Source organism: Dermacentor albipictus, chromosome 10 (genome assembly GCF_038994185.2).
Source record: "Dermacentor albipictus isolate Rhodes 1998 colony chromosome 10, USDA_Dalb.pri_finalv2, whole genome shotgun sequence".
Taxonomy (NCBI): Eukaryota; Metazoa; Arthropoda; class Arachnida; order Ixodida; family Ixodidae; genus Dermacentor; species Dermacentor albipictus.
In genome coordinates, this window is record NC_091830.1 from 82965551 (window position 1) to 82982286 (window position 16736).

Consider the following 16736-nt stretch of genomic DNA (forward strand, 5'->3'; position numbering starts at 1 on the left):
GGGAAAATGGCGATATTTTTAATTAGGGGTTCTAGAAGGACTCCAGCCATTTTGCTTTGTGCATTGCTCGTAATGGCCTGGAAAAAGCTGCTTGAAAACAGGTTTCCTGACGTCACTGTTGACTCTCGATTCTGAAACGATGCCCGAGCAGATTTATGCTAAGGGAAAGAGTAAAGGTGCATCTCTTCCTGGAAATTCTAGTTGTTGATCGCGAACAATAATTCGTAGGTCTCCAGCCATGTTTCAGGGTCTTCAGAAGATGATCCGTGGAAAGTCGGTAGACCCCGAGGTTCTCCTAATAGGACAGGTGACGCTGTAGCTGTCATCGTACCTACTGACCTGGTGTTGGTCTTTCTGGTCTGCTCGGGTCGATGTCAGTGGTACGGGGGGCAGGTATGCTAGCCTGCTACTAGCTCAGTGGTCTGGGTAGGTGTTTGCGTCTTTTTCGCGCCTTGGGCTAGATTCTAGTTGGGACGGCGAGTCTGGTGCATGGCCAGAAAAGCACCTGCACTAAACTTCACCTTGTAGAGGCGTTCAAGAACAGAGTAGCAAAACTATGATTGCCGAAACATTTTATTGGGTTAACCTGTGCCCACAAAAGCAAATGATACTCGGAGTACAAGGATAGCGGCAAACACAGTCTGCAATCGTCACAATTGGATCTGCAGGTCAAGCGCACCGGCTTTCATACATGACTCGTCGAAATTTCTACGGTAATCGCTGGTGCCCACGTGCCTTCCATAAACTACTACACAGTTCGTGTCGCGCACACAATCTCATTCTAAAAGGCTCGGCGAGAGCTTACACAACAGATGGAATCAACGAAAGCATCCGAGATAGTTCGAAATCGAGGAGGCTCATCTTGCGGGGAGGGATAATATCAGGTTGTTAGCGGGCAAAATGAGTCCCTCAGGAAATGATAAATAAGTACATCTTGCGAGGAGGCATTTTATTAGGTTGTTAGCGGGCGAAATGCAGTCCCTCAGGAAATGATAAATAAGTACACGGGCTACTATAAAGTTATTACTAAAGAGGTAATAGGACAATACCAATAATTACTGTTAAATCACTGTAGGGTAGTCACGATTATTTCAGTGCAATTACGAAAAGTGATGTTATGTAAAATTAATTTAGCCTAAATTCGTTTGCCTGATCAACATCAGCTAGCGTTAGAAGAATCAAGCATAATCGAGAGTGTTAACGGTAGTTAAGAATATTTAACCTAATTCGGATTCTACAACATGAAATTATTTAGGGCTAATCAGTTATAGTGAGGGTAAGTAGCATGATTTCAGCCTAATCAAATATGATCACGATTACGGTACTTGAGCCCATCAAAAGACAGAAAAAGGAACCGAAGAAATTTCGCCATCATATTACCAGATGCGTTCGTATACGTCAGAAATGTATGCCTGCAAGACGATGGACTGAAACGGATGACAATTCTGACAAGTCGGGCTAGGGAGTCCTTGCAGTACATTTAGGTGACCGGCTTTTTCCGTACGTCCGACTATTTGTCCGGTTGGCACGTACATATGTAACATTCTTAACGGCATGTACACTTTGCATTGCAGTAATAACACTTTCCGACTCCAACTGCGATGTCTTCTTAATATTGTAACGTCTTTATTCTTCTTTACGTCCTGCGTTTTTATTCAATTACATAAAAATAGGAAATAATGTTGGTCACCACCCGCTGCAAAAACTTGTATGAGGTGTGTTGGAACTAAACGAAAAACGTAATATCGGCAGACTGTTGCAAAATAATTACCAACTTTGGCCTGCATGTAAAACGAAAGCATTGAAAATTGCAAGACTTCCTGACAGCTGAAGCGTCAAGTGTAAACCACTGCATCTAAGAATGACAGATTATATCACAATCCTAGAGCCTCCACCTAATAAGACATTAAGAGTTGGCAATGTGGTATCACACGTGGCTGCAAATTATATGCACTTTCACGAAAATACCGTAATTACTTCAAAATTTTCCCTTTGCCTGCAAATTCGCGTAAGTTGTTTGGCCGCTTCAGACGCACTTACAGATGCACTATGCTGGACTGGGATATCTAGTGTTTTGGGTAGGGTCACGCATTTGCAAAGTTTCTTGTTTTATTCATTGAAAACATGCAAAATTTAGCTATTTCTGAATTGTGCACCCTTAATCAACATTAAGTACCTTGCAAGAAGCAGAATTTAGTTGTAAATGTCTTCTTTTGGCTTAACACTACGTACCATTCAGATTGGTTCTGCGGTTGTTTTAGGTGAGATTTTGTTGACTCAGATGTTTCCCATTCAGAAGTTGGAATCGGCCGAGATATAATCTGTCGTCTTAAGATTGGTCCTGTTATAATAGACTTGATAAACTGCTGATAATTTAACATGAAACATTGCAAACGGTAGTCCACGCGCAAGGGAAAACTCCATGAAGTAGTATTACCTTGGGACCCTTCATCTCACATCCTATGAATACGAAGTTCTGGTGAGGAATATGAAACACTGTAATTTCTGCAAGTTTTTGTAATACCGTGACTAAATTTATTGGCTATGCAAGGTTAAAAAGGTTAAAATCGACGCAGCTTCCACGTGCGACGGTTCCGTGATTTCCCAGGCGCGGAAGGGAAAAGCCGCAAAATAAGTAAACGTTTACATCCAGTGGCGTGTTTTGCCTTTTTTTAAATGTTCCTAATGGGGTGTCTATGTTTTCCCTTCCCCAGCCAAAACTATTGCGGAAGAAAACACAGCACTGGGGTGCTATAACGTAAAACTATGCCAAACGTTTCCATTCCAATTCTGCTATCAGCCCTCCACGATTGGTCAAAAACTTTTTTCGACCACCACCACTTTACCTGTCTGTCACGCGACGTCACGAAAACCGCGATAGCTCCCCATCTGATATGATGTGTACGCACTGATTATGCATGATTTGACAGAAAAAAGAAAAACAGTTATTTCTGATTCGACACCTTTTCATCATTAGCCCTCGGCTATTGGTAAAACGTTTTCGGGCTGCACCCACTTAACCTGCCTGTCACGCGACGTCATACAACCGCACAAACTCATGGCGTTAAAGTGACGTGTACGTGATAAATATGTATTAATATTTCGAACAAAACTGAATTTTCTTCGGAATAGCCGCAGGCTGCCCCATTCCGAAAGGAATAAAAGATGGCTGCCGCCTATCGCTGAGACGCTGGTTACTCGCACCTGCCGGAGAGCATGGGTGTATGTGCGTATAATAAGGTTTCTTGCGTGGCAGTATAACGCTTTCGAGCACTTTCGGCACGTTTGCCACCTCATTATGCCAACTCTTCTTTGCTGAGGGTCAGTTATAGCGTCATTCTTAAGCTTCCCTACTACCCCGGTCATGTACTAATTGTCGCCATGTTGTCCTTGCAAACTTCTTAATCTCATCCGCCCACCTAAATTTCTGCCGCCCTCTGCTACGCTTTCCTTCCCTTTGAATCCATTCCGTAACTCTTAATGACGATCGGTTATCTTTCCTCCTCAATACGTGTCCTGCCCATTTCTTTTTCTTGAAAATAACTAAGATAATAACTCGCATTTCTTCCCTCACCCAAACTGCTCTTTTCTTATCCCTTAACGTTACACCTGTCATTGTTCTTTCCATAGCTCGTTGCATCGTCCTCAATTACAGTTACATTTTAATGCTTCAATATCTCTACAGACTGGTACACACTACAAATTTGCTGAAATTGTGGCAGATGAAGGGGAGAACACAAGGAAGACCCTCAGGCGAACAAAGTGCACGACCTCCTTCCTATGATTTCTAAATTGCAAATGTCAACCAGTTTGTGCTGATTGCTTACAAGAACACCGCTTTTGAAAAAAAGGGACCCACTATACATTCAGAGAATAACATGTTTTCAAGATGATTTTTCACCCGCCGTGGTTGCTCAGTGGCTATGGTGTTGGGCTGCTGAGCACGAGGTCGCGGGATCGAATCCCGGCCACGGCGGCCGCATTTCGATGGGGGCGAAATGCGAAAACACCCGTGTGCTTAGATTTAGGTGCACGTTAAAGAACCCCAGGTGGTCAAAATTTCCGGAGTCCCGCACTACGGCGTGCCTCATAATCAGAAAGTGGTTTTGGCACGTAAAACCCCAAATAAAAAAAAGATGATTTTAGTCTTCACGTAAAATATAAAAGTTTCATACTTTAGTACATATAAATTCAACTTGTTTCAACTATAATTAAAAGCACTCTAAAAAATAACAGATATGTACCAGTATACATAACGCTCATTAGGTTTAGTCCACTAAATAAGTAGCTCACAATAGTTGGGAAGGGGTGTTTAGTGAAGGGCACTATTGTGGTAATGAAGAAGTTGATACTTATATGCCAAGCTTCAGAGAAGTATTAAACGGGCACATGAGTTCAGAAATTGACAGAGCTCGGGGAATTTTTTTCGTGACTTAGAACACAATCGCAAGCATATAACTAGATGGTATCTTAGATGTCAAAAGGCATGTCTTTTATGTAAAGCGAAAACTATTTGTGCAGATCAACACCAATATTTGAAGCCGTATGAGGACAGGTTTCAGCCAAGGGGAGCGTAGTTAACCGAATACAAATTACAGCGATGCATTTAGTTGTGTTGCATACCATCCTATTAAGCATGGAATCTCCTGAAATGCTTATCATTCATCACTGCAATGCTCAAAACTTTATTTTCATTCAGTACCTATTTTTATATTACACACTTCAGCAAGCACCCACAAGCTGTGCAAAAATGAGAGAGCCAAATCAGGCAGAAGCACAATTTTAAACCTCTCACGCTATGGTAATAAGATGGCGAAAACTATATCTGAAGCTTTTAAAGGGAATAATGCTAATGACACGCTTATGAGCACTGAAGTACGACAAGTACCTAACTACATTTAATAATTGTGCACTTTCTGTGTGTGGCACATACGCATTCTTGAGGATTTGCCAAGAATTAGAACACACCCAGTGGGACATTCTGAATGGGTAAATGAAGGTAAACTGAGTAAGTTCACGAATGTCTTGCGAATCACGCGCTATTCTCGAAGACTGCGGGCTGCAATTATTATCTATGAGCCAATGCTAGGCATTCAATGTTTATGTTGGAATTTATTTTTTTATGTAGAACAGAGGTGCACTTACACCCTCTACTCTGTCCGTCAGAAGAAAGTGATTGTATTAGCCTGTTTGCTGGTACTAGCGTTCGGCGGATATCTGCGCATTGTATACGCATACACCAACATACCAACCGGCCAACTCATCGAGGCAGCAACCGCAGCCGCAGGAGCCATGCCAAACGCGGCATGGGTAGGTAAATAAGGCGTGAATGTAAATTAGCAACGAATGGAGTATCAACTGCCCCGACACATCTCATGACAGACCAAGTGTGGAAAAGACAGCGGAGTTGAAACCAACCAATTAATGGTGATGAAAAGCAATAATCCACCACAAATCGTAACGGTCACAGAGAAATTAAGTAAGAAGTCTGCAGCAAGAAACAATATGAAGAAACTACTGTATTTTTGCAGAGTGGCAAACGGGGCCGGTCGGTTATCCACCGTTGTGCGGCAGCAGCACAGATCCGACATATATGCTAAACGCAAACGAGGACAAAAGGATACTTCATACTCAAGATTAATTGTTTCATATGCAAACTATGACAATTTCATAAAGAACTGCTATTCTTGAAAGCAGGCAATACGGTGCCTTAGGTGATTGCGAGCGATATAGCTTTGCTGAATTGTTTCATGTATGGGATATGTTGACGTTGTCGTATACCCATGTATAAAGTTTGCATACGTGCCATAAAACGTCATTAGCAATACCAGTTGTTCTCGTCATGATGTCGTGCTTTTGTCACGTCCGCACTGTTCAAGCATGACTGCGCTGTTACTGCGATCGTACGAATGTTGTAACCAGGGCGAACACAGCGGCGTACCGCAGTGTAGATTAAAGGTAGTGCAAGCCTACGCTCCCACATCCAGTCATGATGACGACGAAGTAGATCAATTTTATATAGAGGTTAAATTAACGATGAGAAAAGTGATACCTGAGTGTACTGTAGTAATGGGCGACTTCAATGGAAAGGTGGGTAAAAAGCAGACTGGTGAACAAGCAATCGGCAAATACGGTGGCGATTCTATGAACGCTACAGGAGATATGATAGCATAATTCACAGAAAGGAATCAGCTGCAAATAATGAACACCTTCTTCAGGAAGCGTAGCAAGAAAAAGTGAACCTCGAAAAGCCATGATAGAAAAACAAGAAATGAAATTAATTTCTTACTTTCTGGCAATCCCAGCTTAGTGCAGGATGTAGAAGCTTTAGGTAGATCATGTGTAGTTATCATCAATTAATAACGGCTAGGGTTCACCTTAATTAGAAGAGAGAAAGGTGATAATTCTTCAAGAAGAAACAGGCCAACCTAGACGCATTAGGGGAAAAGCAGACAAATTAAGGCTGGCACTTGCCTACAAGTATGCAGCCCTAGAATATAGAGAGGAAGATGACTCAGAGGTATAGAATGAAACTTTAATGAGGTTGCCTTCAGAGGCAGCAATTGAAGTTGGTTTTGAGGCCCCAAGGCAATTAGTAGGCAAGCTCTCTAAAGTAACGAAGGACCTAATAAACAAACGACAAAGAGTGAAAGTCACCATCTCAAGAGATAGCCGCAGCTGTCTAAACTGATCAACAAGGTGAAAAGGGATGTTCAAAATAATAACGGAAGAAATACAGAGAAAGCCATAAAAAAATTACCGACGATTACGTTACTTCCTAATGCGAAATTTGAGCGCAGCAAATAAGCTGTTTCACCTTTTCGATAGATTGAGGCAAAGAAATCGAGCAACACATGTATGCGCTATCACAGAATTTTTTTTTTATTTTTCACACGTATTCCTTTAACAAAGACTCCACTAACAGTTCTTGACAGTCATGAAGGAAGCTTTGTGGTCGGAGAAATAGACTGATATATGTTCGACTTGGTACACCAATGCTTGATTCTCAAAGACGAGATCTATACAAGTGCCTCGCGAGGTTGTCACAGCCGTGGGACGCGTTACGAGCGAGAGGAACGGGATGTTCTCCCGCATAAGTGTTAGGAAATTGCTGTTTGTCTTTATGTCAACATTAAAGTCCCCCACTACTAACATCGGTGTGGATCGATGGACGGTTAATGCGAGTTGCAGGAAGTGCACGACGTCTTTCGTGAGTGCGGTAGGGGCGAAGTAGGCAGCTACTACCAGCAAGCCGTTGGGCAACTTTGCGGCGCACAGTTCGCCAACTTCAAAGTTCGAGCCGGCGCTTTGACAACCGGAGACTCGCAGGAAGGGGTGGGAGGGGGGCGGCGTGTACACCCAGCGGCAAACGATGGGGGCAGAAGCGCGTGCAGCAAGCGGACAACACGATAAAGGGAGGAGGGAAGAGATAGCAGCGACTGACTGATGCCGCTGACGCCGATAGTGAGTCAACCCCAGCTGCGGAGTTGGTTTCAGGGACAACGCCGCCGATGCCGACACAAACAATATGATACCCTCGCTTCCGCAGCGCTAAGAACCAGGGGGGGGGGACCCTTTCCTCCTCTTTCTGCATGGCGGCGACGGTGTTCTATGCAGTCACGTTATCTTGACTCTCTAGCGGCGTCAGCGGCATCCAGCGGTATCAGTCGGTCGCTGCTAGCGCTGGGGGGATGAAAGGGGGGCGGAGCTGGTTACGAGGCCGACGACAACGCCGACGCGAAACCCAGGAACGGACGCCAAAGACCTGCGCTCTAAAATGTGCGCAACATGAAATCATTGAGAAGCAAACTTGGCATAGGACAAAACAAGATGTAGGCACTGAATGATGGGCCGGGTAATATAATCAGCAATCTCAAAGATATAGCAGAAGCAGCGGAAGACTTTTCTACTTACCTGTACAGTAATCATGTGAGCCACGATATGTCGTAGTATTCAACAGGTTCCAGAGACTCCTATATCTAGCCATGAGGTTAGAATGGACTTGCAAGACATAAAACGGGGAAACGCGGCAGGTCAACATGGAATAACAGTCAAGTTAAGATGAAGGAGACCTAATGCTTTAAAAACTGGCGGCTCTCATTACGAAGCGTCTGTCGGCTTCAAGGGTCCCAGAAAAATGGAGGAATGCAAACATTATACTAACACACATACAGGGAGACGTTAAAGAATTGAAAAAATAATAGGCTAAATAGCTTACAGTATTATACAATGTATTCACGAAGATTATTTGCTAGAAAATAAGGGCTATACTTGACTTTAGTCAACCGAAAGTGTACCACCCGTGCATTTTAGCGGTGCTAACATTCGGAGCAGAAACTTGGAGGGCTGACAGAAAAGCTTGAGGACAAGTTAAGGACTGCGCAAAGAGTGAGGTAACGAAGGATGCTAGGTATACGTTCAGACAGAAAGAGGCTGGTTTGGATCAGAGAGGAAAAGGGTATTGGACATATTGTAAATGACATGAAGAGAACAAAGGTAGCTGGACAGGCTGTGTAATGCGCAGGTTAGATAGCCTTTGGACCACTATGGTTACATAATGGGTGCCAAGAGAAGGGAAGCGCAATCGAGGTCGGCAGAAGACTAGGTGGTTCGATGAAATTAGGAAACTCGTGAGCGCCAGTTGAAAGCGCTTGGCACAGGTCAGGGGTAATTGGAGATTGCGTGAAGAGGCCTTCGTCCTCCAGTGGACATAAAATAAGCTGGCAATGATGATGGGCATACGACGAAACGTACGAAAATCTGATCGTCAGCTTTTCAGCTCTCTTGTTCTCTTAGCTTTCTTGTTTATCTTTCTTGGTTTTTATCTCTGCCTTGTACCGTTGTATTACCTATTTAGGTGTGGATTTCGACTGTCGCGCTGTAGTGCCACTGATGAATGTTTCACTAAAAGTGAATTTCTTTAAGGTATCATCACTTTGCAGAGCTATATAATTTGACAGCAATCAACATTGCTTCTATGAGTACAGGTAGCCTACGCGACGAAAACAAGGTGGAGAGGTTCCTGTTTTTTCCTACAGCGTTCATTTTCCTTATGGGTAAAATAAAAAAATGAGTTCTCGGAAACTGATGCGACATCAATGTCGTTTGTACAGCAGGAAGAGGCATCCATGAGCCCCGTTATAGTTCCAGGAAGCTCGGTCATTCCAGATAACGACCTCACACCGCTGCTCCTAAGTAAGCACAAGTGATAGTGCTTGAAAAAGATGTCCACCCGGATACGTTTTAGCAGAAAAGTAGAGGTATAGTTTTGATTTGTTGCAATCGTGCAGTATGAGAGGACATTCATTTCAGAAAGACATTTTATGAGTATTTTCAGTCGCGCCTTTCTTTCAGAAAATTAGACTTTATGGACTTCATTACCATAGTGTTGATGGCAGCAGTTTTCAAACTTTATCACTGTTTGTGCCAAGATTAACTCAAATCTTCAAAATAATTGTTGTTCGCGAGTGTGACAAACTATACCTAACGTACTTTGCTCAACTCGAAGCAAGTAAGTTTAGTATTGAAAAAGTTGCAAGTTCCTTACTGGCTTTGGCGGCGTTCTTTTTTCTTCTTAGACCGTAGTCATTTCGTAATGACTAGACTAAATCACGCAAAATAAATATTTATGTGATTTCCATTTGTTTCGAAACCTGCAAATGCAAGGTAGATGCCTTTTTCAAGATCTTTAACGATTTACCTAAATCAAATTGGAAGCAGGTTTCTAATAATAGGGGGAACGTAGTAAGTGTATGTCTTCTGTAAATGTGTAAAGATATATTGTTAAGCTATTCCAAAATTTCTGCGGTACATACCGCGCAGTGATTGTCTTTTGTCCAAATAATAAAGTTGTCACTGACCAGCATTTTCACCGTTGAGTTGTCACATTTTTAACAGTATACTAGGACTCCGGTTTGTAGCTAGAATTTAAGGCACAGGTGGTGTCGCTTCACTTGTTGGATCTTGCTTGAAATTCAGCGCGAAATTTTTCTAGGTTCGTAACAGGGCTGATACTTTCTGTCCGCGGAGATCTTCATACCTGTAAAATAATAAGCAACACAATTATTCAGCTGTCCATGTAACTGAAAGCAAGGCGTGCAAATAGGGATGCAATAAGAGCAAAATAGAGCATGCACATTATTCCTTGTTCTGTGTTTTCAGGCTTGGCTGAAGTATGGATCCATGACACTTCCATCTACTTTCAGTTGATGTAAGAACTAATTCTTCCTTTCCGTATATTTACATGAAAAAATAGAGACCCAGTGGACAAAGGCTGACCATTCATAGCATGAGAGGATGTTTTCCAAGAAAGCATAATGCATAATTTTTGAAGCCATGTCCCCCTGACAATAGTTCCCAGCTTGTCGTGTGGTTGCCTGTGCTTGACCATCGCGACGGATGCAGTGCGCAACTGTGTCAATTGCAATAGAAAGGAACTATTATGTTCTTTCGGTGGTCTTTTTCCAAAGTATGGCAACAGATTTACTTTAACTTGCGGAAATAAAAACAAAATGTGACGATTCTCATTTCAACAAGATTAGTCCATGAAAACTGTATCATTTGGACGTAATTCAACCAAAGAACGTTACGTACCATAATATACATACACTTATCTCGTTCTGCTAACACTAGAAAACTTGAAAATATGCTGTAAGTACATGCATAGCCGTCTGGGTTTGTTTGCCACCCACGTAATTCGATTGCACCAAAGAAACCTCCTCGGGGGAAGAAACATGTAAGGGCTTATGTCACGGGTGCTTATGACGTCGTGTGGGAAAGGTCTCGTTCAGACAAACAGGTCCTTGTATCAATAATTGAGCACGAGACCATGAGTGATGTGCGAAGATTGAAGCTTTATTGCATTTACCGGCGCATTGGCGGTCCTGATTCTGTGAGTCATCACTGCCTAGCATTGGAATTCGAGGAAAGAGCGAAAGGAACTACTACAATTGTACTGTTATCTTTGCCCTTCTTTTACTTGTGCTTCAATTGCAGTTTGCATCGTTGCCATTACAATATCCTTCTGAGGCCAACCAATGGAAGATTTGTCGGATATATTGTACAAATAAACGCAGCGTGCCAAGGCTATCAAAACAGATTTTTCCTCATGCCTAGTTGAAAAAGACAACAGGAATTCCTGTCGCAACTATAAAAATTTCTGTTGTGCGACAGAAGTTCCTGATGTTTTTGTAGTTAATTGTGACAGACATTTCTTATGCTACGACAGAAATTCGGATGTCGCAACAGAAACATTCTGTCGCGAATGCCAATAGTTCTGAAGTCGCAACAGAAACATTCGGTCAGGACAACAAGGGTTCTGTAGTCACAACAACAGCTTTCTATCGTGACAGTGATTCGGGCGTTACGACAAAAATTTTGTCGTCGCAACAGAACGACTAAGAGTTATGAAGTCCCAAGAGAAACGCTCTGTCGTGACAACAAGAGTTCTGTAGTCACAACAGCTTCATATTGTGACAGCGACATTGACGTTACGACAGCAATTCTGACGTCGCAACAGAAACATTCGGTCGCGACGCCCAAGAGTTCTGTAGTCGCAACAGAAACGTTCTGCGGCGACAGCAAGAGTTTATGATGTCGCAACAACAACTTTTTATTGCAACAGTGATTCTGCCGTCGCGACAGGAGCTCTCTGTCGGGACTACACAGAAATGTGCCACTTTCTGTCGCAGCGACATAAGTTCTGACGTCGCGACAGAAGCCCTTTCCGTCGCGACGCTTTAAAATTTTATGTCAGTTTCGCATCGGTGGTGTACACTGTACTTTTCTCTTGCGCGTATTCAATCGTGCTTACGCTTTAAAATTTTATGTCAGTTTCGCATCGGTGGTGTACACTGTACTTTTCTCTTGCGCGGTATTCAATCGTGCTTCCCTGAAGCCGGCAACGCTGATAGCAACGACACCGGTATTAAAGTCGACTTGGCCAATTGTTATAATTTTGCCGTGACGACGAGGCACCAGCAACGCCATACCGGCCTCATCAAAATCATACCCTCTGAGGGAATGGCTGCGTATCCGTTTTGCTTTATTTCATAAGATGTGGCACAGGCCTGTGCACTTACATTTGGCGTTACACTGGCCCATATTTTTAATTTCCCAGAAATATTGCATCAGATTTTTCGAAACGAAAAGGAAGTCTTGGGTTGTTCCACAAAGTTCCTTGAAAAGCTGTCTCGCTCGGGTCTGATTATTCAGGTACAGCGCTGCCGTAAGAAGCCATCATGCTGTCAGAAAGAACACTCATCCACGAATGTTAATGTAGCTAGTTTGCATTGAACACATGAATTATATGCGCGTTCAAAAGTGTAAAGAGCAATAGACAACTGTCTAAATTAGCCGTAACAACCCTAACAGTAGAAAAATTGTGTCTATTTCTGAATCTCCCATTTAATATGGATATCGTACAGCAAAATTGATGTGCTAGCATACCACGATGTACCTGTCGATTTTAACACTTTTGCTCTTCTAGAGATGTGGCCGTTGACGCAGTGAAGTGATAGCGGATCTTGGCTCTTAAAATGCAAATGTATACATCAGCGCAAAATAGATTCGTACTATTCACATGGCCAAAATGTACACCAATAGACGTGTCCTGAGTGGTGCAGTCTCCCTCCCTGCACATATGTAATGTAACTGCATTGGTTTGACACTACCAATATTTCCTTGCAATAAACAAAAAGAAAAGTCCTGAGTGGTGCAGTGGTAAGATGCTGGGCTCGGAAACGGCAGGTCGCAAGTTCCAATCTCCGGCGGGGACATCTTTCTTGAATTCTTTTTACTTTTATATTTTTTGTATTAACAAATTTACATAGCCTTTAAAGAGGTCTCTGTCAATTTTTAACTACACATTGGTAAAGAACTATAGAGCTTTTGGCTACAGGACGTCAAACTATACACAACAGAACGTCAGACAACAAAACGACAGACAACAGGACGACAGAAAACAGAACGACAGACAACATAACTACAGAACAACGTCGCTAAATTCGACAGACTGAAATTTCCTGTTGTGTTTTTCAACTGGGTAGACACGGCTTATCCGGCTGCTTGAACCCGGGCTGTCATCAATTGACTCTACTGTCGAAGTCACTCCGTTTCCCGCGTTGCCAGGAGAGTTGAAAATGGCGGAACTGAGTGCGAGCGCTTTGTCCGGCTGCCGCCTAGGAAATAAGTGAATTTATGTTTTTTTTTCCATGTAATAAAGCATATTTACTTGTTAGTTTGGGTTGGTAAGAACTCAAGGAAAACTGAGAGCGGCGTATTTCAGCTACAAATGCGGTAGTTTTCGCCAGTGCGTGATGTATTTTACGATGTCAAATAAATTGGACATTGGGTCTCAATGACAAAAAAAATATGACAGTACGCACATGTAGTCGGTGTGCGCTACTTAGCAAATAACATATATTTGGGTCCAATTACGTGCAATTAGGAATTGTGTGAACACAGTTGAGACAGTGCATGCCTCAAAAGCCCAACCCTGGTGACCTAAACAAAAATTGGGCTGTGCAGAAGATATGGCCGGTTCCAGCAGTATGGCCGAACATTAGGTTAGCCTCTTTACGTCGTCTGTTTCGTCTTGTTGGTGATCGTCCCCTTTATCTATCTCCTGGCACCGTTACATAACCAATGGCGGTGAAAGCGCCGACCCGGCACCTTCTAGATGGCAGCCGCTTGATAGGGCTTGAGACGACACACGTGGACTATATCAGTTGACATGGACGACGGGGAAGCATGCGCTGGGGCTACTTCATAAGTCAAATCACTGAGCCATCGGACGACGCTGTAAGGGCCAGATTACCGGGGGAGCAGTTTTTCCGAAAACCCCACACGCCGTGAAGGTGTGCATATTCATTGATTTCATATTCATATGATTGCATTTCATATTCATCGTGCATATTCATATTCAGCCCCATTTTATCGATTTCACAGGTGTTGTGACGTGAATACAGGTCCTGAAGTTGTCGTCTAGCTGTGGTGTTGACCATATTAGTTCAAACCTTTAGTAAAATACTGCTGTTCATTCCAGCATATCTTTAGCACCTCTGTTTACCCAGTCTGTTGAACACTCCACAATGCCGGCTGATTCGATGATAGCGAGGGTGGTTCAACTCTTCAAACATGCTAATCCGAATCGTCCCTTTACCTACAGGCCTATTTTATTAACAAACATTGTCTATAAACTTCTAGACCATATTATATATTGTAATCTTCTTTCTCGAAAGCATATTGTTCTTCAGTTCAGTTCTTGTCAGTACTCCTTTCGAAATAATGTTTCTTGTGCGACTCAACTCTTTTATTTGACTAACATATTAGCATCGTCTTTACATAGTGGTATGCTAACCGACTGTATCTTTATACATTTTGTTAAGGCTTTCGATAAAGTGGCGCATCAATTACACCTTCTTAAGATTAACTCCCTGAATATTGATCCTAGTATTCCCAAATGGATTGAAGTTTTCTTGACTAACCGTTTGTATCAGCCAACCACTCGTCATCATCACCATGTGCCGTAACGTCTGGTGTGCCCTAAAGGTCGTTTTTAGGTCCTTTACTCTTTCTAATTTATAATAATGACGTTCCGATTGGAATTACTTCTTCCCTCAAGATTTTTGCTGATCATTGTGTTCTTTTTTGTGGAATAACAATAGTTGCGCCATTCACTGTGATCTCAACAATGTATTTAATTGGTGTGAGCGATGTTCTATGGTTATTAACCCGTCGAAATGTAAACTTATGTCCATCTCCCGTCAGTCCAATGCGCCCAAAGCATTCGATGGCAAGATTAACGGGGTTTCACTGCAGCCCAGGTAGCACACAAAGTCTTGAAAACGTCGTATTAAGGGATTGAACGTCTGAAACGGATTTTTGGCCAAAATCGACGCATCAAAGACGTTCCAAACAAGATAGCTTAAAAACGAGGGGTGAATACGTTTTGATAACGTTGGAAGCCAGGCAGCTTAAAAACGAGGGGTGAATACGTTTTGAAAACGACTCAAGGCGCCACCGCCACGCCACGGCGCGTCAGCCTTTTTAGCGGCTTCTACAATATTCAACAACCCATCAACGCGATCCAACCTTGCGCAAGGTGGCGATACCGTCGTCAAATCATGTGACCAAGGTGGCCACGTGATTCGTGATGCCGGGCAGCCGAGCGAGCCGGGCATAGTCGCGTCGTCATGGCGTCGTCGCGTCACCGCACTCGCATTGCGCTATGGTGTGTTTGCGGCTGTTCTGAATGTGCTGCCGCTGCCCTTTGCTATGTAAGTGTTGCAGTGTTTTGCTGTCAAGAAAACGATATTCTGTGATCAGTTTGGGTTGTGCGATATGTTTGTGTGGTTTTTTTGGGAAATCAGTAGTGTTTTCAATTGTTATGTGACCAAGGCGACCAAGTTATTCATGAAGCCTGGCATAGTTGCGTTATCGCACTCGCATGGCACTAAGGTCTGTTTGCGACTGTTCTGAATGTGCTGCCGCTGCCCTTTGTCATGTAAGTGTTGCAGTGCTTTGCTGTCAAGAAAACGACATTCTGTGATTAGTTTGGGTTGTGCGATCTGTTTGAGCCTGGCATAATAGCGTTATCGCACTTACAATGCGCTGTGGTATGATAGCGGCTGTTCTGAATGTGCTGCCGCTGCCCTTTGTCATGTAAGTGTTGCAGGGTTTTGCCGTCAAGAAAACGACGTTCTGTGATTAGTTTGGGTTGTGCGATCTGTTTGTGTAGTTTAATTTGGAAATCAGTAGTGTTTTCAATTGGAGGGTGCGGAGTGGAGGGCACTAATCAGCTCTTCAAGTTCATTGTCATCTTATGTGAGGCGCCTTTTCACTGACGCTGTAATTAAGGCGTTAAGGGCAGTATAAGGATGAAAGTTACAGGGACGAAATCGTGCCTGTGTGTCCCTAGCGTCGGGATCGGCCGCTATGCGTGATCCTAACAAGAAAGCATTTTGCAGAATGCGAAGAAAGGCGGCAAAATGTCTGTCTGTGCGCACCTTGCCGATCTCCGCAATAGAGCCGTCATCGTGGTATTTTAGTCTCCCGTTTAGCAAGAGTGTTGCAGACAAGGGAACTGGTTCAAACAGGCTTTTCTTTAATGATTCAGTACTAGTGCGGTATCCCAAAAGGTGAGGTCAAGTGCTCGCCCTATTTTCTTCCCTCGCGCTACAGTGCACCATACCGTGCTTTTATCGTTTGCGCTTCAGGTTCTCGATTGTGTTTTCGCCCGCTTTACCCACGTGATGGGTATTTCATGGTATTGCCGGGTACCACATGTGTCCATATATTGTGTCCAATATATGAAGCGGCCAAATTCGATTTCATTTGACGCCTCAAATGGTAGTAATGTATTGAGTCCCTTTTAGCTTTGTGCTTGTTATCAATTTTACTATTTGGCGAATGGATACAGCATGTACGCTGCATAACTCGCTTGTGGATACTGCATACGTGAGTCGAGTATGCCCTTGGTATAAAATAACTTCCATGCTTTAGGTAGTACGATTGTTTGCAGTTTGGGGCATGTGTCGGAATGTACGCTGTGCGCCCTTCGTGCTTTACTTAGTCAGCGGCCTGCCGAGTTCGTGCGGGTGCCATGTGTGCGCATAGAGTTCGCGAAGCGCTCTCGCAGTTTTTTTTTATATACATGTGTTCTGTGCGCGCGCTTCGCACAACAGGGCATGTCGCAGTTTTTTGTCCTTGTGCAACACATTTTCCTAGCGTACGTC

General features: G+C 43.3%; 1 long non-coding RNA gene across 1 annotated transcript in view; it reads right to left on the reverse strand.

Annotated features, from left to right (window-relative positions):
- Positions 1 to 9792: 9792 nt before the first annotated feature.
- LOC135918609 (uncharacterized) overlaps positions 9793 to 16736 on the reverse strand; it is a 133331-nt gene continuing 126387 nt past the window's right edge. The window contains exon 3 of the long non-coding RNA XR_010569708.1: positions 9793 to 10039. This is a non-coding gene — a long non-coding RNA (uncharacterized lncRNA). The remainder of the gene's footprint in view (positions 10040 to 16736) is intronic.